At 41.1% G+C, this 23,366-nt stretch overlaps 1 protein-coding gene across 1 annotated transcript in view; it reads right to left on the bottom strand.

Moving 5' to 3' along the window:
* The window catches only part of MYO10 (myosin X), a 121,464-nt gene extending 116,203 nt beyond the window's left edge, over nucleotides 1-5,261 (bottom strand). The window contains exon 1 of the mRNA XM_031552780.1: nucleotides 5,141-5,261. The gene's annotated coding sequence lies outside the window, so the exon portion shown is untranslated. The remainder of the gene's footprint in view (nucleotides 1-5,140) is intronic.
* Between the last annotated feature and the right edge of the window lie 18,105 nt (nucleotides 5,262-23,366).

Below are 23,366 nucleotides of genomic sequence, written 5' to 3'. Positions count from 1 at the left end.
AGAGGTGAAAACCACAGAAAACATACCGGGTCATGTTTAACAAGAAACATCTGTAGACTCTCCATTTCCTGCAATGCACAAATGCCCAAGAAGACCCATATTAAGTTAAACACAAAGGAAAGGAAAAAATACCTTTGTTACTGACCAAACCATTTACAGGTGCCTGCTATCTGAAGTGGAGAATACTGAGCAGTGCTGCCTTTGCTGACATAACACCATCCCGTGAAGGGTTTCTTTGTAAAGCAAGTTCGCAGAAAGCTGTTTGAACTGACAAAATCTCTAGTGGTGAAATCTGACATCTGTTTCTCAAGAACCTACATTTTTAGGATACTACAACTCAGCTGCATCTATTTATAACATGTTTGATTTAAAAGTTCCTCTCAGTCAATTAAGCAAGTATGCAATTAGGCGTTCCTAAATTTCAGTGTCAGGCTCTACATAGTTTGCAGCAATTAGTTGAACTTTCACTTCCCATGTATGAATTTCTTCATAGCAGATTTTTTTTTTTCCCCTACACACATGATGTTGTAGATTTACAGTAAATTTCCACTGAAGGAAAGTGGTGTTATTTAGAATGTGTGCAATTAGGTGCTATTTTGAGAAGTCCAAAAATTCACTGTCTTTGACACAGCACTCCTTACACAAACCACAATTACTCCTCAAGCAAAGGGAATGGTGGTTATACATTTGTTGATGCTATTTTTCTACATATTTGAATGTACAGAGGAAAAAAATACTCCTAATTACGAGACAAGAAAGACATTCTTAGCATTAATGCCATACAACTCAAGAAAGTTCTCCTGATAGATTTCACATATCTCAAGCTTTTTGTATTTAATATCTATGCTTATCACTGGGGATAGTTTCAAAAGCATCTATACTACAGGACAATATAATCCTCCTTCATATAAGGGTAAATGATAGGATTTTTATCTGTAATAAGGTAAAGTTCATGTTATTTGAAAAAAGAAAAAACTGGAAAGCTTTTTCCCCCCTTCAGAACCACTGGGGCTTTACTGAGCAGATACATACAAGTCATCCAGACAAGACAAGAAATGACAGCAGGGCTTCCAGCATTTTCTTTAACGTTCACTTAAGTACCTTAAAAGCTCGCATAGCTTCATTAAAAATTTATATGTTATGGCAACAAGGAAGTGTCTGCTTTACTGTAAATACATCCTCAAAGAAATCATTTGAACCCCTAAAAAAGAAATAAGAAAACTACACACAAAGATTAAACAAGATGCAGTATCTGGAATATCATCTTAAAAATAATATACACACACACACACAAGGAAAGATAGGGTTGTCTTTTGTTGTTGTTTTTATTTTTTATCTGGGTATTCATAGACTGCACTAACATACTCAATGCATTCGCAAGCACTGCGTTTCCAAAACTTGAGGCACTTTTTTCACCTTCATACACTTTAGTGGAACAAAAATTTTAAAGACTAAACAACCATCCTGCCAAACAGCAAATTATTACAGTAGTCTTCTCTTACAGAAAGTAAGAGATGCTTACAAAGTGAAAGATATTCATGCTATTCTACCAGCCCAACAAATCGCAGAGGACGATGGCAGCAGAAAACAGAATCACAGCAGTCTTTAACAATAATTAACAAATGAACCGCTTAATTTGAACACGCAGATACCACTAGAATAATTAGCCTTGCTCAATGAATAATTCTATTAGCATGTGATTATCAAGAAGAGATCCAAAACCTGATATGCAACTTGTTACAGCTCTGAAGGGTATGGCATAATCTACACATCAGTATTCACATTCAGCAGCATTACTTACAACCAGCGCTCCTGCAGAATGCGACTGAATACCACAGGTTTTTTTGCTGCAAAATTATTTCCATCATTCAGAGTAAAATGGACAGAAATGGACAGTAATGTATATTACTATGTTTTTTGACATTATTTTTCAAAGTAATGTGAGCAAAGACCTGAAATGAGCACAACTGCTAAACTTGCCTTCCAAGTCTCATCGCCCTGCCAAGTCTGCCTTGAGAATTCATGCAACATACTCAGCTGAAAGGTGAGTAGTGCAAATCCTAGCAGAAGTTACTGAGTAGGAGAAGATTAGCTACAGTGCTATGCTTTGATAAGGTCGCAACACTTTCATCAGTTTGTCATTAGACTTGGCTACAACAGCTGCAGTTCTCAGAACAATGTGGGAATCAAGACGCTGACCACACTTGAAAAACCACCATCCCCCCATTAATGTCTCTTCCCTTACCCCCCCCTACCTCCTTCTTCAAAATGAAATACAGTTTTGCAGGACATCATCAAGCCATTAGAGGTATTGTCAGGTATTACCTAAGGTATTCCTCTTATTTTCTACCTTTTGCAGCATGCAGTTAGCTAAGCAGCACAGGCAAGACTTCCAAAGGATGCCAGAAAGCAGCTGGACAAACAACACGAATTGACACTGACACCAACCAGCACATCTCCTTTAAACTCAGAGTGCACTTCTGAAAACATAAGTCTTGAAAAAGATTCAAATAATTAATGCAGTGAACTGCTGATCTGCCCTTTGCTGGAGCAGAGTAAGCTCAGACCCACTGGTGACAGAGGTGTTATGCACTGATTCTGACAGCTGTTCTCTACATCCCAGCTGTTCCTCAGCACAGTGTAACACCTGCTCTTAAAACAAGCGGGACAAACTAAAAATGTTGGGTTTCTTTCCTGTGATGTTTACAGCATTAGGCTTTTCTGAGGAAATGGAATCAGTTGGATTATGTTACAGTGGTGGCTTATGTCTTTCCAAATTACCTGAATTTTCAGCTTGCATTACAAACACCACAATACACGTAATACATATATACAAGGCTGCCAGCAAGCAACTTTTCCACTCTCTGATGCCAATTCTAGCTCTGCCATTGCATGTTAGGGCACCAGAGTAAGCTGTCCATTTTAGAACTGTTACTTGCAGTCCCTGTAAGTAGGTCTGCCAAGCTGAAAACACTTCTAAAAGCCAGGTTCTTCACAGTCAGTTGCAACTACAAAACTGAAAAATTACAGGTAGCCTCTCCTGAGCTTTTGTGTCTCTCTTACTAGAGGCTGGATAGGATTTACCCTTAAATGAAATGCTCAGTGCTACACATGGCTTGGAGCATATGCTACTGTAACAACACAGATGGCAATCTTCCTACTCTGCAAACAAAATACAACTGTGATGCCTTAACATGACAGATCCTTCTTTATTCCGCTTTAAACAAATAACAGAGGAGATGGTCTCAGCATCTGCACTTCACTGGGCTCCAAATTTCAGCAGACCAAGTCAAGGGTAAATTATGAATACACAAATCCCCAAATCTGAAAAAGCAAACACACAATTTAACATGCACCCCACTGAAAACCAGTACAAACAGGGTCGTCTTGTTTTCTTCTAAGGAAGCTTTGCACCTAGTTGTTCATCTTAGCCTAGTTTTGTGTGTAACTTCTCCTGTACCACACACCTGTGAATCAGCAGCCCAAGACACCTGGTGACCTGAAGTAGGCTGTGCTGGTCTTTCAGTTTTCTACAGTGTGGCTTTCATTACTTGTCTACCAACTCACACAAAAATGAGCATCTTAATCCAGCACTGCCCAGTATTTCTACCAGTCAGGAATGTCTCTATCAACATTCATCTTCTGTTCATTTGATAGCATTGTGAATTACCTTCCTCTTCATCTGCCCTCCTGCTTCTGCCAAGACCACCCCTCAGATGTTTAATGTGACTAACAATCCTGGCTTCTTCACTCACCCCCTGTGAGCCAGTCTCTCCACCTCTCTGCCTCCCCAGAGCTGTAGAGCATAACCAAGTTTTGCCACCAAAGATATGACAAGACATGGGTGCTTGATTACAACCTCCTCTCTGATACTCTGCACATCATTTTCTCTGTTTCAGACCCCATTAAGTCTCATGTTTCTTACTGTCCTACACTGCCAGGGTAGAAGCAATTTAGCCTGTACCTTGTCCATCAAAAAGCATTCAGCAATTCTGTCTGGTTCCTTTCCTGCTTGCAGAAAAACTTGCACAAAAAAAAAAAAGGGTAACTCTAACAGACATGCTTTTCCATCTTGTTCACTCTGAAAAACATTACATGAAGACAGCAAGAAAAAGCAATGTTTTCCGTCCTTTTAAACTTTTCTCAGCCTCATTCATTACCTGAAACTACCTCCAGCCAGTGCAAATAAATAAGGAAGCAAAACTGAGGAGGGTGGAAAAAAAAAATAAATAAAAATCATCCCCCAAAAGTCAAAGATAGTATTCTGATGCTGATGTTCCGGTCAGTGTAACTGTTCATAACCAAGTCTTAATGTAAAACTTAAATTCTACTGAAATTTCTTCAAGAAAGCCCAAGAAGGGAGGTCTGATACACTGTGGCCTAGTGGAGAGTAGAATATATGAAGACAGCGAGTGAGGAAGCGGAGCACTTCCATGCTGTCAGCAACCAGTAGGGCTGGTTCTGCCTTCTTCAGGTTGAAGAAATGAAGGAAAAAAAAGTCAAAAAAAAAAAAAGAGTTGTCCATCGACCTCCTTCAGCAGCTGGCAGCCAGGCCCTGCCAGTGATGTGCTCACCTAGCAGGCACACAGCACCTGCAACTGCTGGGGTAATCTGAGCAAACAGGACAGAGCTGCTGGATCCATTCCCATTTCTCTAGAAAGGCAGGAGGCATGAGTACTTGGCAGGCAGAAAGCAGTTAAAACAAAACAAAAAGATACTGAGCAGAAGAATGGTCTCCTTCCCTCACGATTCTCATGTGGTAAGGACTGGCGGAGTTGCACAAAACGTGCTGCCCTGATGTTACTGTGGGAGGTCTGCCTCACTTTTCCCACTGTACCTTAGCACAATGATGTTTCTCACTGTAAAGATGCACAGCCCTGGAAAGGACGCCCAAGGCCAGCACATTAAGACACCAATGACCTGTGCTGAAAAAGGCTCACAAACCTGGCAGCCCTCCTTCAGTTTCAGACACGCTTATACCAGCGAACCAGATATACAATGGAAAGAGCTCTTAAAACCAAAGTTCCATGTTCAAGTCATTCACAAACCTTAAACTTCATGTTCCCCTACATCCTCGCCTTTAAGGAGATCAATTTCTCTTCCAAAAAGTGGTAAAAGCAAACATGAACAATGCCCGTACCTGGCCATAGTCTGTCCTGAACACGACGACTCCTTCCGCACAGGAATGAACAGTACTTGGATAATGCTGATTATTTTCTCTCAGCCAGACTCGAGACCCCTAAAATAAAACAAAATAAAGTTACAATGGCGTAACTGAAAACTGAAGAAATAATTTCACTCAGCACTTTTTCTTCGGAAATACCAAATAAAAGGAGAATATGTAAGAATAAAATTCAAATAAGCAAGTGAGAGAAAGAAAATAATCTTTCAGTAAGTACTTGTCATCTTCTATTGAAACCGTAAACACAGGAGAACCACACTGAAGTACTTTTGTTTGTTTGCTTTTTTAACTAGAAGTGCCTAAATGCCAGCATGAACAGCAGGAGCTCATTCAGGGAGTCATGGTCACGTGCTTCATGTTAGCACACGTAAAATGACAAAGCAGTGTTTGAATTTACATGCACTGTTTAAAAGACGCTCCTCAAAGACAGCAAGCTCACTACCTGCTTATTTTCAACCTCTGTTAGGATCACAGCACTTCACCTCTATCACCTTTCACATTGTCTCTCAACTCCTTTACCCTTTATCCTGCCCTGCTCTGATGGCTGCACAAGAACTCAGGATTTCCTAGAATCACCAACAAAGCAATAGCATTTAGTTTTTAGATCCAAAGAGGCAACACAGACACAGTCAGCAAGCCACCAAAGTCAAGACAGGGCAGACACAGACTATTTTAGTTTTTAAACCAGCTATTTACAACCCTCAAGGAGAAACACCCAAAGCTAGTCAGCTGCAGCACCCCAGTGGTATGAACCTCAAATCCAGACTGTACACTTGTTCTCTGCACAGACATAGCAGGCTACAATATCAGAAACACAGTATTTTGGGGTCTATATAGAGAGAGAAGGTTTTGTGTCTCCTCCTCAGTCAGGACAGACAAATTATCCCCAGAGAATTTGTAGAAAAGGTAAAGCTGTGATAGAGGTGGGATAGGATGTACCCTGATAATAAGAAGGTTGAGACTTAGCCTGTATGATCATTATTAAAAAGCAAAAAAGAACAATTAAAATAATTAATTTTGCATGCCAAGCTCCAAAGATCATCTTTGCCCGAATTTGTACAGAGAAATTAGATTTAAGCCTTTTAAAAGCTCTTACGAGTGTAAATTCTTAATGAACAATCACAAGTATAGTTTATTTCTGTTACATGGCTCATGGGTCTACCACAGAGTTCCGCCACGTTAGAAGCTGTATACACTTAAAACAACGTTGAATAAATATCATTCTTGTTTCCATGCTGGGAGAACATCAGCACTGAGAAACAGTGATGATCGCAAAGAATACAAAAACTTTTGCTGCTGGGTTTCTCTGAACAGCAAGGGCTCAGTCACACAGAAAATCAAATAAGAGCATCTGCGATATTTCCTTCCATTCCACCCTCTGGCAAACTGCATTTGTTTGCCATTTTACCTCCAAAACTTTGAGCCAGATGGTTTCCAGCAAGACTGAGGCACCCAAGGGCACCTTCCCCAGTGCCCTCAGTGTATGCTCAATCAGGCACAGGAGCCCGAGGGCCAGCAGGCATCTTGCTCTGTAGGAAGGCTTTGCTCTCTGGCCTTCCTGGCTCCTTCCTGGCAAAGCCAATGAACAGAAATGTCCTACGTGTTCCTCAGGAGTGGTGAAAAGGCCAACCAGGGGGGTGGTGGAATCACTATCTGTGGAGGTATTTCAGAAATGTGGATGTGGTACTTAGGGACATATTTTAGTGGTGGACTTGTAGCACGAGGTGATGGTTGGACCCTTAAGGTCTTTTCCAACCTAAATGATTCTGTGATCTTCAGCACCAAGCGGCATCTACCACAGCTGCCAGGACAGAGAACTAAAGGTTCTTCTCTCATGCTAACTTGGCTAAACCACCAAAGCCATCCCCAGCAGTGCCATCTCCAACCTGAAAGGCACCCCTCCCTTCCCTGCATGTCCTCAGCCCCACTGTTTCACCTGCACATACATCAGTAACACCCACAGTAACACTCCTGAGGCAGCACAGCCAAGGGGACTTGGCCCTGGCCTCCCACCTCCCAGGGGAAGGTTTCAGCAGCCTGCTGCTGGGCTTCCAGCATCCTTACCAGTCTGTCTTCACCTCTGAATTTGACCCATCGAAACACACAAATATGCCACAACAACCCTATTCGTCCAAAAGCGCTTCAGGACAACCAATATCCCATTTTTCAGCTGGTTTATTATTTGCCAAATTCTCTGAGCTCAAGTAACATGAAGTTCATGCTTTCAAGGGCAACAAAAAGCTTATAAACATTAAACCACAACAATATTTGCCAAAACCTCAGCATTCAAAATAGCCTCTCATAAGGAGGACAGTGTTTTCCATAGTGAAATTAAATAATGAATTCTGCAATTTTCTGGCTCTGAAGCCAACACAGGGGTCTGAACAGAAGCATTCACTTGGCTGGCCTATCCCTAAAATAAGCAAGCAGGGAACGGTTTGATTTAAACAAATGTACATTGTTAGGGGTCAATGGCCACTATTCAGCGAGGCTGGAACAATGCAGTTTGCGGAGCCTGGGGCATCTGAAATGCAAATACAACCTGTGCTGTGGTGAGGTTGCTCAACAATAAAACGTCTATGTGTTTCAGGATGGACTGTGGGACCTCCCAAACTGGGAGATGGAAAATTAAAGTCTTGGCAAAAGATCTAGCAGGAAGTTACAGTCGCCTTCCATGCCCAGTTAGCTCCACAACTGCACTACAGTCCCTCAGAAGCACGTTTGCTACAGGCAAGTGACAATCTTGAGAACAAAATCCTCATTACTTGTAAATTTACAGAAAAGACTTGCATATAACAGTCTTCAGATTTAAAAAAAAATCTTCCAACTTTGATCACAGAATTCAGATGCATTTTCATTTCACAATTCCTGACCAAGTGCAAGAAATAAGTGGCTTGAAATGCCTGCTATCTCCTGCAGTGTCTTCTAGGAAGATGTCAACACCTCTGAAACATGTCTATGTCTTCACTTTGACTTTACTACAAAAAAGCAAGTAATAAATAAAGGATTCAGTGAAATAAAGTTTTGAGACTTCTCAGAACCAGAGGCCTGGAAGCGAGGAATGACATCCAGGCCAGAACTTCTTCTGGACCCACTGGAGATGCAGCCAATGGGCCGTGCAATAGCATGAACAACAGCCACAAAACTGCTGTAAGTGCATAGGTATAGTGCATATTATTTATACACACACACACACACATATATGGATGAACAAGGATATATTGCCTAATGACTGCTCTCATCCAAGACAAAATGCTACTCACTCACATATTATATTGTAAAATCCAGTTCACCCGTCAAAGCAATTGATTCAAAGTAGTCAAAACTGCTTTATATTAAGAAGAATGAATTTAAGTTATTGTCACATCTCCATTCAAAAAGCATTTGCTATCAAGTCGTGACAAAGCAAAGGGAACAACAGTCAATACATATTTAGAGAACCCTTCATTTATGCACTACAGTAGGTTGGCTCCAAATCTAAATTCTAAGAAGGAGGAAGAGATGTTATTAACTAGGTCAAGCTAGACATTGCTTTTTAATGTCTAGCTTGTGGAAGATAACCAAGACCACATTTATCTTCATTCCTCCTGTTTACAAATACATAAACCAATCACTAGGAGGGCCACAGCAAGAAAAAAAAAAAAGCAGCTATCCTGACAAAAATGTAACCTGACTAATTTGGCATTAATGAACTCTGTTACTTCTGAAAATTTGCCCTTCATTGCACCCAAAAATCCTAATATGCTGAGTGCATGCCTGGCCAGGCTATTCACTGACAAACTCAAAGTTCACTGTAAGTAGGATCTCTCTTACTGACCTCAACCCACGAAGCATTCAGCCTCCCAAACAGAAAACTAGATTTTTTCTCACATTCGAAAACCCAGAGAAACAAACATGACCTTTTGTCCAGCAATTAATGTGTAATTCAGAATACTGCTCTGGATCTAGCTCCCTTTCTCTGCAGTGCCCATGTTTCCCAGCTCAGGTTTCCCAGCTCACCAACAAGAGAAATCCAGCACTGGATTTCAGGAGTGGCTGAAATACCAGAATTAGTACTAAGGTCTGTGTACACTGCTGCCACACACCCTGAGAGACAGAAATAAATGAATCTTTCAGAAGTCACTTTAAGATAACTAATAAGTTCTCTATCTCTCTCCAGACATCCTGCTTCCTATTATCAACTGTGGGAAAACCATCATTTTTCCTCAGGAAAGGCAGAAGTAGTGATGGAGAAGGACTACTGAAATCCTGTCTCTGCAGAGAATGAGTGAAAGCACACGTCTGGAATGTATTTGAGCATTTAATCTAAATTCCCATATCTCAAATACCCAAAGTGACTACACACTTAAATCTTAGTAAATACCGAATCTGGCTGAATGCAATAAAATTCATTTTTAGAACACTGAAGGCACTAAGTGTAATTTCCTCAGAGAGAAGAGGAATAAGCTACCAACACCTTCCTGTCAATGAATTTTGCTCTGCCTCCTAGGCCATACTGCTTTGCTTTACTGTTTTAAAGCAGAACAAAGCCATGAAGAAGTTTCCAGGGGATATAAGGTCAGTGTAGGAGGACAGTTTCGTGCAGAACAAAATCTCTTGAAAGATCAGTGTTTCTGTTGCCTCTCCATCCCCCACAACAGATCAAAGCAGCAGCTCTTCAGCTCCTGAGGTCTGGGCAGCAGCTGTTGATTAACCTTGAACAGAATACATCTCCTTCTGTTTCAGTAACTGGAGACAGCGCAGCACCAGCAACAGAGTGCCACTTTAAAAGTAACTGGATTAAAACAGATATTATTATTGTTAGTGGCAGCAAACTGAAATACATTTTTACCATCCCCAGGCCTTTAAATCACCATCGCTTCCTGCATGATGACCACTTTACACAGAAAAGCTTCAAACAAACAAAACACAACAACAAACAGTTTCCAGTTATTCTCTACATAGACAGAGCAGAGATTAACCTTCATACATGCAGGTGGACAAGCATGCTCCGCCCCACCTTCTGCTGCTTAGCTTAAATCACTAGATGAAAACCTAAAAAGCAACTAAGTTCATTCACAAAGCTCTGAAGACATGGTCGTCAGCTCCTGAGGATGACATGCAGGAAACAGTAGCTTTATCACAGTAGAAGAAGAAAATCCAGCAGTAAGATACAATCAAGTCTTTGCAAAAGCCAGTGTTATTGCTACAGTTTGAATAATGATTCTAATAAGAAAGATTAAAGCATTACCTTTAATACTATTTTGGTTTTCTTTTTTTGTTTAGGTTTTTGTGTGCGCGCACGCTTTCAGTACTGTCCACCATAGGATTGTGTCTGCAAAAATACAGTACAAGAATTTGAAATACCTGCATCACTACCACTCTCAAGCAGGCTCAGGCTGGACAGCCTGCAAGGGAACATCTCTTTCTTGTGCCTGCAAGCTGAGGCAGAAAGAACAACAGCTTCTAGGCAGTTGAGTCAGTGGTATTTCTGATCAACACCAAAATTAAGAAGCAATGCTCCAAGTAAAACATGGCAATTATGAATTAAAAAAAAAAAAAGTGACACCTGGGAAGAGGGGAACATGCACAGCAACTTTTCTCCAGCAGATATGCAGTTTTGAGTCCCTCTGTAAATCCTCAGCAGAACAGATGGCCCTGAACACAACAGTGCCTCCAGTACTCTGTACTGTATCTTAGCTTGGGGGGGAGAAAGTGAGCTGTTAGAACTCAGTAAGGAAGATAAGTCATTCAGAAGGATGACAAATGAACTAGAAGAGGAGACAGTTGTTGGTGACAGAGCGGAGATGTAAGCAACACAGAAGGAAAGAGCTTGGGGCCACCCTAAATTTTTCCATCACTATTCACAGTGGAACAGGGGGCAGTAACAGCCAGGCAAATGACAGACTTCTCAGGATATACATGCCTTAAAAAGAAGCAGTGTATGTAATTTGCTTTCCCTTATTTGGTTCCTAAACATGAAATATATAATACCCTCACAATAACATTAAAATTAATCTTAAGAAGCCTGGACAGCACTGGACAGCTGGTAAATGAGACCGTGCTGCTGCGTCTGTTCAGCCACACCTCCCAAGCACCACGTCACTCTTGCCTTTCAGAGTCCCACCCAGCTGGCTGAACTCAGGCTAGGGAGAAAAATCCCAGCAAGGCCTCAGCTATCAGTGGTTGGCAGGTCTAGGCTGCCCCAAGCTTTGTAGACAGAACTCAGGTCCTCCACCTCCTGGCTGCAATGACTCCCCCAGTAACATTCACCTGAGCTCACTACTCACCCAACTCTACCTGTACTCACTGTAATATGTCAGAGGCAATGTTCTGAATCTAGAAAAAATATCTTTTCACCACATCAAGTCCAACAGCTTAGATCACCCTACAGCCTAGTTGCCTCCATGTACATTGATGGATGAAAAATAAGTATTTGCCCTGTCTACACCCCGCTAGGAAAATGTGGTTTTCTGGACTGCAACAACTGGCTTCAGTGATTTGGCAGCAGCAGAGCTGAGGCTGATTTTGGAAACCCAGGTGGATGTTATCAGACTTGTACCACCACAACGACAACTCCAGCATAGTTTATGAAACACCTGGAGGTGACTGGGAACCAGTGCTACTTACTCAGGATGTAAGCACCTTTAAAATTCTTAAAAATTAATTAATTAAAAAGGAATCTTAACATCTGTGCACATCTCTACTCCCAGAGCCCAACTGTTGTGCCAGGCTTAGAACACAGGATGATCCCTCATTAGAGCAACACATGAACATCCTGAGGAAGGGAGGGCAGCCCTGCACCCCTCCATGTTCTTCTTCCTCATCTTCTGCACTCCAGGGAAGCACAGAAAAAGTAGATCCTGCCTCTGAAGCCTACAGCTGCAAGGCTCATGTTAGCTGCTTCCCACACTAATTTGTATGCTGCAAACCACAACAATCACTGAGCAACTGCAAATCGCCTGTCTGGAGATCACCTGATGAAAACACAACCAATTAAGCAAAAAATAATGGCATATGTTATTATTAAAAGGCAGAGCACAGGCATATTCCCAAGCACCCAAAACAGAAACATGCATGATAGCAGCCAGCTACTCAGGCTTTGGGGATGCAGCCATCTGTGGAGGGTGCCCACCAGGGAGCTCACAGTGTTGAGGGTCAGTACTGTACCAGAGAGCATCAGCCACATCAAGTTGGCTTCTCGCATGCAGGAAGCTTCATGAAAGACATCTCACAACACTTTGCTGGAAGACACACAATCAAAGCAGTACATCTCTTCCTTCTTCAGAGGTAACTCAGGAAGATGCTTGTGCTTTTTATGGTGCATGATACTGAGCACCTTTTGCCCTCCAACTTCTAGGAGTTCATTGCTGTACAGCAAAAAAGATGTTTTCTAATTACAGACAACAGCTTTCTAATTAAATTCACCTAAGTAGCATGTGCTACAATAGTTCTACAAAGAAAGGTACAAGAATGTTTGCTGGAAGGTTATGGGAACGTCAAGGAACAGGACAGAAGCAAGCACCTGTCACAGCAGTCAGGGTATACATTATCATAGTATCACAGAATCATAGAGGTTAGAAGGGACCTCTGGAGATCCCAACCTTCTACTAAAGCAGGTTCCCTAGAGTAAGTTATACAAGAAAGCATCCAGATGAGTTCTCCAGAGGATACTCCACAAGTACTGTGGGCAGCCTGTTATAGTGCTCTACCACTCTCAAAGTAAAGAAGTTTTTCCTCATGTTCATATGTAACTTTCTTTTCTGTGTTCTAGTTTGTGCCCATTGCTCCCTGTAGTCTTGGGGGCCAGCAAAAAGAACCTGGCCCCACTCACTTGACTCTTTATAAGCATTGGTAAGATCCCCCCTCAGCCTTCTGCAGACTAAACAGCCCCATGCCTCTCAACTTTTCCTCACTGACATCCTTGGGGTATGGTGTTATAGTCTTACCCAGATCAGGTAGAAGGACTGTCGATAACAGCTCTGACCATGCCCTCCCTCTCCAGTGATTACTAAGACTCTTCCTTTTTCCCCAAGTGAGAAACTCAAGGAGAGACTCAACCATGAAGTGAGATGTGAGTTATGTACGGCTTGATTGCAGTTCAATGTGTAAGAACCCCTCACTCCTCTGAAACATAAAGACAATATCTCAAATTGTAGAGGATAAAAACCTATATTCAACTTCCAAATAACTTGGAAATAGGATACAAATACGCCCTCATCTACCAACCCTGAAACAAAGAGCAAAACGTCACTAAATATGAACTAGCCACTCACGAGTTACTTCTCAAACTACCTGAATGTCTTTATTAAAAAAATCAATTGCAAGAGGCATTTGAAAACACCTATTTTGGTGTTAGGTGAAAACATCCAATGAAGAAGCAAAATAGGGACCTCTGGGGACAGGGAAGATTAGGATGCAAAAGAGGAAAAGAAACCAAACCCAAGTACACTCTCCTGTTCAACTATTCAATGGTTTAAGCCTAAAAACCAGGGCTAACCCCAGCATCCTCAGAGGTTATGTGGCACCAAAGCATGCTGTTAGTACTTTATATGCGTGTGAACAAACATAGAAAGTGAAGCTTAGCAGAAACCCTGGGATTCTATACCAAAGGAACATTAAGCAACAACATGTATATTTTAGATAAAGTTAACCATTACGTTCAAATAAATATACTGATCCTGCAAGAGCGTTGAAGTTTTGCATTTTATCAGCTTTTCTCAGAGGTGAGATGATGCTTTGGGAAGCTTTCCACTGCAGAGCCTCACCCATGCTGATGAATACCAATGGCATGCAGTAGTTGCAAGGTAAAAAGGCAGCCTGAAACACTGCATTCATTATATCCAGCCCCTCAAGGTCACAGCCCCCTGAAAAGCAATCTCCAGCTTTTGCTTAGTCCACTCGTTCACTCTGACCAGATACGCTTCCTTCCAGTAATCCTACTCTTATTATATCTTTAGCATGTGCTTTGATTTTTCTGCAGTTGTGACAACACAAAATGAAGCATCTACAGAGCAAGGCATTTTTTCCTTCTTCAATTTTCATAGAAATTGCATTTAAGAAAAATTGATTCCTTTTTAGTTTTTTCACTAGTAAGCTGCCAGAAGGGAACAGCTTTCCAAAATAAACAAACAACAACAGCAAAAAAAAAAAAACCAATACCGAGCAAAAGGGGCAGGTATTTATATCAATGCACAGAAATTCCACAACCTTTCTGCTGTCATTGATACTTCCACACTTTATGTTGGCATGAACTTTGTAATGCCATAGCACTTCCCATCTCCCATCTATAGAGAAACCCCCAAGGCAGGATATATGAAAACAGCCCACAGATTTCCTGGGATGTATACCACACACCTTCCCTTTTGGCTCAGAGCATCTTTTCAAAGAAGCTACAAATCTGCACTCCAGCTTTCAGCAAGAGAATTTCCTCACTTGCAGGCACACCTAGAGATCTGATGCATACACGTCCCTCATCCTTTTTTATTTTTATTTATTTATTTTTTTAACAGCAGGAATGAATGTTTCCTGCATCACTCTGGTGCTGATTGTAACTTTTTGATGCATGTTTATACAAGCCGGTAGCTGTTAAATGAAAAAAACATCTACTCCAGCCTAGTATAAAAAAACATCAACAAAGACCAGTTGTTTCTATAGTTTAATGTGTATGTGTTGCTTCATTTTGCAGACTGATGGAAGATTTAATCTGAAACTAAACTACAAAGCAATTAGGAGACATTAACCAAACAGAAGCGATTTGAAGCATTAATACCTGGCAAAATGAGCCATTATCCCAAGATGAACAATGAGTCAAGCAAATATATCTGGGCTGAGACTGTTATAGACTGCTATTTCTTAAGTGCAAATACATAATAGAAATTGGGCTGAACAGCTGAGCACCTCATAGACTGAAGAGGACCTTCTCAGCCAAATGATTAATTACATTTTACTTGTTCCAGTGCTGCATCATCCAGACTCCTCACACCAAAGCTGTCCCTTGAGCTCAACAAGAAATGGAACATCCCCACAGTAAAGATTTTTCCCTGCTTCTGGATCAGGCTAAAAATCAGAGCACATTGTCTCTTACGCGACCAACTCAGGCCTTGCCACTAACCTCACTGTTTTGGTCTAATTCCAGGGAGAAGACCCTGTTTCTTTGACATGAGGACCTACCACTGTGGCCAGGTACTCACATCACCCCCAGTCTGCCAGTGCCCACAGAGGCTGTGCAAAGCTGCACTGCCTAGATTAGAGGGATAGACATGAGACCAGAGAAAGACACGGCAAGAGTACAGCTGTTTTTAGACAGAAATATTCAAAAGCAAACTCCAACAGATGTCAAGGCTGGTGAAAATAATGCAGTGACAGCTGAGACCTCAGGGTGTGAAATGTACTTGCATGCAAAGTCCAAAGATCTTTGTGGAGAGCTGAGTATGCACCAGCATGCAGAGGTTGTGCTCCCGGTGAGAACGTGCCAAGAAGCAGGCATTTCTTTCTATTATGGCCACCTCATCTTCCAGACACTCTATTTTAGAAGAGTATCTAATGCCTTGGACTACCACAGGTCCCTATTAGGCAACAGACAGGCAACCACAGAATCAGAGTACATCCTGAATTAGAAGGGACCCTTAAGGATTACTGAGTCCAACTCCCAGCCCCATTCAGCACCACACAAAATTCAAACCCTGTATCTGAGAGCACTGTCCAAATGCTCCTCAAACTCCAGCACTTGGGGCCATGCCCACTGCCCTCTGGTGAAGAATTTCTCCTTGACACCCACCCGCCCCTCCCTTGACGCAGCTCCATGCCGTTCCCTCGGGTCCTGTCATTGTCACACAGAGCAGAGCTCAGCACTGCCCTCTGCTCCCTGTGAGGAGCTGTAGCCACCATCAGGCCTCCCCTCAGCTCCTCTGCTCTGTGCTGAGCAAATCAGAGGATTCAGCTGCTCCTCACACACCTTGCTCTCTAGGACCCTTCGCCATCTTCACAGCCCTCCTTTGGACACTCTATAGCTTGATGTCCTTCCTATACTGTGGAACCCAACCCACTGCTGGAGGTGAGGCTGTACAGCACATCGCAGAGAGGACAGCCGCTCCCCCTACCCTGCTGGCAGTGCTGGGCCTGGTGCACCTCAGGGTATGGTTTGATCTTTGGGCTGCCAAGGCATGCTGCTGCCTCAGAATCAATTTGCTGCCAACTAGAATCAGATCCCTTTCCATGAGGGCAACATATATACAACATGCAACAACTTCAAGTCTGACAAAGACAAGTTTTTGTTCTGTAAGGGAAGTGCTCCACTAGGCTTACATAGCTCAGTTCCTCACACCCTCACCACTCTGCCCAAAAGGCAAGTTAGAAGCCACAATGCAACAATCCTGACAGCAGACTTTCACAAGTCACCTTGGTTGTCCCTAAAGCCCAGAGAACTGTGATTTTTCCACTAGCTACCACTGAAAGTGTACGTAGTCCAGAGTGTGAACTTTTCACATAGCAATTTATTTTAGTTGGCGATGAATTAAGTCTGTCAATTCCTTCGTAAGAGTCAACCCAGACGACTCCACAAACATCCAGCTCCGACAGTAGGCTGCAGTTCCCTGGTTTGTGAAACCCAGGAGGACTTTATAAACTTGCCGCAACAGGGATGTTGCTTAAAGTTATTTATAAGTAAGGTGACCGCACAGTAAACTCAAGTCAAATTAGCTGGGTACCTAAATTAAAATGCAAGTATAATACTCAAAATGCAGTATTAGTGATTCTTGACAGCCCACATAAGTGCCTTCTCTTAAAAAAAGGCACCCTAAGGTGTATGGACCTTATAGTATTGAAATGCCTGCACAAACTCAAACTGGGAATTTTCCACAGCTGCTTGACACAATGCTATTAAAACATTTAATCTTACATACTTACAATCAGATTTTCATGGCACTAAAGAATGCAAGTCTAAAACAAATATAAGTTTCTGCCTTTGCATAAACACTGCCAAAATCTTTTGCTATTTTTCATACTAGTAATAAATTCATTCTCATTGCTTACAGTTATTACAACTGTAAGTCAACAGAATAGCCATTTGTTGATTTTTTTTTTCAATTCGATTAAGTAAAGTTATGTAAAATGAAATTATCTAAGTATGAAAAACAACTTTTCCATAAATGATGAACTGTGCAACTGTGAAAGGAGGAAAAGTGTGTGGGTAAATCACTGTAGAATAGAATAGGGTTGAAGAAATTCTCTTTAGTCAGATGAGCATGTGCAGAATTTCAGCTGATGTGACTGGGATGCACACATGTGAATAAGTGCTTCTTAAACCCAGACCTCATTTTGGAAAAATGCTCCAACCTGGTTACCCAGTGGGATGCCTGTCCATATTGGATAGCAGTGTCATTAAAAAAAAACAAAACACCTGAAACACAATATTAATTACTCAGATTGCTTTAGCCAAAAATGTATTTTTATTCTTAAAAAACAAACAAACAAAAAAAAAAAACAACCAGCCTGTTGTTATTAATCTCAGAGCAAAACATCTGAGAAGCATCTTGTTCATTATTACCAGAAAATCCAACTCCACATGGCAGTTCTGCTCAATCCGAAGCCCCTGCAGTGTTGCTCAATGGTTTGACAACAGGAGTCATGAAAAGCTACTTCCACTTTACTGCAAATAAATGCTGCAGTAGCAGTGTTGTTCCTCCCTGCCAGATCCATATTACCTTCTTTCAGTGGCCAATCAGAAATATTTGGCTTCAAACACAACCACTTTGCTTTACAAAGAAGTCATAAGTAATATGAAATGGAAGAAAAACTTTATGCTTACAGCACATGCTGCCTTTAGCCCCATAAGCAGCATATAAAATATGTTATTATACGGGGGGAAGATTTCTTCATCTATAAGGAAATACATTTTGAGACTTTGGAGTTCTACACAAGTTTCACACACGCATCAGAAAATACTACAATACAAACAAGGTCTATATGCTTGCTCCTTCACCAAGGAAGGTAACAAGCACTTGGCCACTTCAGGAGGTAGATCAGACTTTATTTGCAAAGCAGATATATTTGTAAAACAAAGAGCAGATATGCAGAACTGCATTTGTCAGAAACAGTAAAACCATTCATATTAGAAATTTCTAAGAGCTACTGTTTCTTCAAAGAGGAATGGTGCTGTTCATGTTCGCAATACTGCTACTCACTCTCACACCAGCATGAGGGCCAGCACCTCATGCACCACATCTCCCTCCCAAAGGAGCTTAAAACCAGAGGCTGGAAATGGAAAATCCTGCGGCTGTCTTATGCAACAAGAGAACCATGGTGAAAACAGATTCATTAACTTGCTGAAGGCTGAAAGTCTTGGAGAGAGCCTGCAGTGAAACCACCCAAATCCCATGATAGCATTCACATGACATCACCTTCCCTCTTACTCACAGGCTGACTGCTTTTCCTATAGCTTCCCTGTCATTTCAGGTATCAACTTGTCCCTCTTCAAGAAATGGCTGTATTTTCATCATTCTACCTACTCATGCACAAGACAAACACAGCTAAACTTTGACAGAGTGTTTATCACTTAGTTAAGATCTGTTAAACGAAGTGCCTATAAAATATTGTTTGGGCCACATTTTAAGCTCTCTTTCACCACTGAATAGCCAACAGCATGTTCATGCACAAATATGACCATCAGAACTTCTGTCTATATTATCATGACAGTATGTGTGTACCTGAAGTTTTCTTCTAGGAGTTAAATTTCCACTCATGTTCACATAAGAAAGCCTCTATTTGTAGACAGAATCTGTACCTATAGCTAAAAGCATGCAGACATACATGCTTAGTTTTAATTCCTTAAGATCACATTGGAACTCATCTCATAAATGCACCTGATTTTCAGAGGTAATGTGCAAATTCAGCAAACTTTTTGTTTGTCTGGTTCCTTAATGAATATATTGTCCAAGTCTGTCCCTCAGATAATACTGTATCGTGTTTTTTTTTGTTTGTTTTGTTTTTTTTTTGCAAATTATTTCTGTTAATGTGTCCATAAACTAAATATGTGATTACATCCACTGGTCCTTCTGCCACAAAAAAGAAATTTTTAGAAACTGTTTTCGTTTTTTTTTTCCCCAGCAAACTCAGTCTCTAATATTCAATAAAGAGCACACACAGCTAATGATTCATTCTAACAGCATACACATTCACGCCCTCTATTCTTGAGACAGATGTGTGAATAATACAGCCAATAATACACCACAGATGTTGAACATGCCCTATAAAACTTAATTACTACTTCTACTATACACAATAATGAACAATGTATAATATAACATTTCTTCTTCCTGCTCACTTCAAGGAGAGGGCAACGTCCTCTTCCTCTTCAAACAAATTTTCCACACAAAGTCTCTAAGTTAAGGCTACTCTTTTTCTACTAACAGCAGCTTTCATGATACCATCTGGTGCCTGAAATACACAGGATGGCATGTAATTACCCTTACCCACAACTAACAAATCAATTTCTTCAACAGAGTTACAAAATACAGAAAACACCCTTCCCTTTACTCCTGACTCTGTATACTGCTCCACTTCCTTTCCACTAAATTAAAAAAGCATTATTGAAACCACGTCTTCCATGAGCCAATATGGTATCAACATTTTTCACTGCTTAAGCTGATCATTTCTCAAGGCTAGCTTCCTAAATGCTAAATAAACTTCATATTGAGCTTTAGAGTCAATGCCGACCATCTCCACTACAGTGGAGAAGTAAGTATTCTTCCCTCAATATGCACCATGCAGAACACCAGTAAGGAGGTGGCTTAGTTTTGTCAAAAGAAAATGAGTTTGAGAAAAAACAAACAAAAACCCCTCATTCTAGCTTTCCAGGAATATGCCTGCAATAAGAGAAGTTCTACAGTCAGCATACAAATCAACAATATTGACATGGGTTAAAAAATGGCAGTAAGTTAGACAAGTCATTTGCTAACAAAGCCACATCTGTACGCAGAAAACAGAGAGCCAATTGTGAGGGAGACTTCCTGTCCTAATTCTTGATGGTATGAACATGGCAGCAGAACCACATCAGTTCTCCTGATTAAAAGAGACAAAGCAGCAGGCACTATGTGGGGCTATCACATTCCACCATCAGCTTACGAATTACAGCAGTAATGCAGAAGGTGTGCATTTAGCTGCAAGTTTAAGAGTAGCTCTATGACAGTTATGAGTGCTTGAATAGTGGGCATTACTACTGGAATGTAATTTGTCCCAAGATCAGCAGTAGTTACCTACTGAAGCTTAGTCATTTTAATCAGCTTCTGTTTGGTAGAGCTATGAGGGTTCCCTAAGTCACCCAAAGCAAGCCTGGACTGTGTAAGAAGCCAAGTAACTCGTATCCAGCTAGAAGCCGCAACAAAAGGGATTTGAGACCATGTTGAATATTAAGTACACTGGGACACATCATTCCATCTCTGAATTAGAGAAGAGTCACACATTCACCCAGAAATTATCAGATATGCTGAATCAAGATCTCCTTACTTCACTTAAGCAGAGCAACAGAGAAGCTAAATCTTCAGGGAAAATACTACATACACATTCCGATACTACACAAGTCCAGACATCAAATTTTATAAAACTAAACCCCAGCATTTTCTGTTACTGCTTGTTTTGGGTTCGTTAGCTGTACCCATGATCTCATAACTTAGCTTTAGAGCACTGAAACCCTAGAACTCTGCTGCCCCTTTAAACCTACCAACATACATGCCTGCAGTTCTCCAACTACTTCCTCCTCCTGCACAGCCAGCAGCACTACAGCAGCAGCTTGTTCGGGCACTGCCAACGGCTGCTGATAAGAGGTGCAAGGCTCAGGGCAGGGAGCAGCTCACACGACGGCAATTCAGAAGTGACCTTTGTAGCAGCCCATCCTGCAGGAAGCTACATGAGAGCTCTTCTGTAACGTGGAGCTGGAGCAAGTAGAACATGCCAAGCTGAACTTCATTTGACCCAGGATATGCATCTTCACAAGCACTTTTACTATTATATTCCAAAACAGAACAGGTAACGTGTATGCAATGAGAAGTGCTACAAATCCACAAATCTACTCAATGCTAAAGGAGGAAGAACATACAACTGAAAAAGCATCAATGCTTGGTCAGTCAACAGTCAAGAAACCTAAGTCTGAAGATGAAAGCCCTAACTCTGCACCAGAGAAATCAAGACTGGCTAATTGTTATTTAGCTCTTCATGCAAGCCCCGAAGTTCCTCACTTAATTATGCTGAAACACAACTTAGGGTACAAGACAGCTGATCCGTTGAATGAAGACTTTAAACTGAGAACATGATTTGTGGGAGCAGCACTGTATGTAGAGCAAGGGAAGAAATCAAGAGATCTGGACTGTGTAAGGTGCCCTGAGACATCCTCAAGAGGAGTTCAACACAAGCTCCCAAGGACTACAAAACCTGCATCTCCTTGAAAGCAATTTCCAAACTGCTGGGGTCCTACAACAGCCATCAGGGGGATCACTACCTAACACATGGCGATCCTCCACCCCAGTGCTTCAACGCACATCCCCAGAGAGCTGACAGGCAGGTAGGAAGAAAACCAACCGCAAGACAAGAGGTTGCAAAGCTGGTGGTATTTCTGCTGGGAACACAAGCCACTAGAAATGAACTGATACATAAAATTCCTCTATCTATTTCATAGTGGAGCCAAATAGCCATTTAAGTAGGTATACTTGAAGAGGACCAGTTTTCTTCGTGCAAAAAAAAGAAGCTATTTTTAAAGCTATCTAGAAAAATGGTGTGACATAGCGTACCTCAATTTTTAACACGTGGTGAAGATGAAAAACTGGAACAACCTCTCTCTTATCCATTTGAGAGCCCAACAAGTAACTTGTTTTTACTTATTTATAGATACTAATGGTTACCACTTCTGAACTTATTTTTTCCTTCCCACTGAGTCACCTTCTCAGTAGGGAAACTAAGCTGTCAGCTACTAAGGTTCTTCCGTTATTTTTGCTCAGTATGGTGTTTGAGCTGTCAGCAAACTTCCAGGGCTTTGAAAAATAAACAAAACAAATAAAAGTAAGGCTTCTTAATTGTTTCAGTCAACTCCAACTATAAAAAGTCAGAAAAAAAGGAGCATTTTATGCACAGCAATTGCTTTTTGTTTTTAAACAATCCTGACATAAGTCATTGTTACATAGTTTCTCCAAGTTATGCAGTCATTTCCCCAATTGTGTCAAATCATTAACCTAAACATAATAGATGAAAGGAAGTACATGCAAAACACAAACATGTTAGTTGACTAACATCAGCATTAGCAAGGAACAAGAGCATAAACATCATATTTTAGGTCTGTTCGGGCAATGAGTAAAAGGTACTATTTTTCTGCATACCTCTCCTCTACACTGTTATAAGAAAGGAACCAACAGCACAAAGCATTGCAGCTGGATTACAATAAAATCAACAAGCCAAATAAATACACACATCCATAAAAGAAGCGACCATTTATAAAGCCATAGCTTTGACCTTATTAATGTAGCCTTTTTTAAAGCACACCATCCTAGCTTTCAGATATTATGAGACCCTTCCATAGGTGAAGATGCAAATAAGAAGGTTCCCCATGATCAAAGGCCTCAGGCAAAACATTCACCATGCTGCACAGAACTCTCAAAATTTCTCCCTCTTCCAACAAATGCAAAAATTTGATTAAAAAAACAAAAACAACACAACAACCACTGTTTCCTGAAGGGCATCACAACTGCTCTTCTGAAGAGAGTAAGCAAAGAGTAAACTCACTGCTTACTAGTAACGCTGGTACAGCATCTAGATCAAAGTTAAGGGAAAATACAATTGCATGAGAACAGTAAAACTTTCAGTGCCAATAATACTACAAGGAGTAATTTCTTGCTCCACTACTTTTATCACTGATACAGCAGTACTAACATGCTAAAGTTGTAACTTTTAGAGCACTTAGGACACAGGTCTTATTGCAGGACTTTCTTGAGGATAACCTCACATTTCTCCAATAAGCCTACGAGAAGCTATCCAAAAGCATGCCATCATCCAACACCACAAATAGAAGAAAAAGACTCTAAAGGACAATCCTAAGAAGCACAACTTATCAAAAACTTTATACCATTGGAACCAGCTCTGCAGTGACTTTGCCCCACTATGGCCACTCAGACTACATAAAGGGACTGCACACTTTTCAAAATCAAGCATTTGCAAGCAAATG

The sequence above is a fragment of the Meleagris gallopavo genome, chromosome 3 (genome assembly GCF_000146605.3).
Source record: "Meleagris gallopavo isolate NT-WF06-2002-E0010 breed Aviagen turkey brand Nicholas breeding stock chromosome 3, Turkey_5.1, whole genome shotgun sequence".
Lineage (NCBI taxonomy): Eukaryota > Metazoa > Chordata > Aves > Galliformes > Phasianidae > Meleagris > Meleagris gallopavo.
This window is presented reverse-complemented; position numbering and strand designations above follow the sequence as displayed.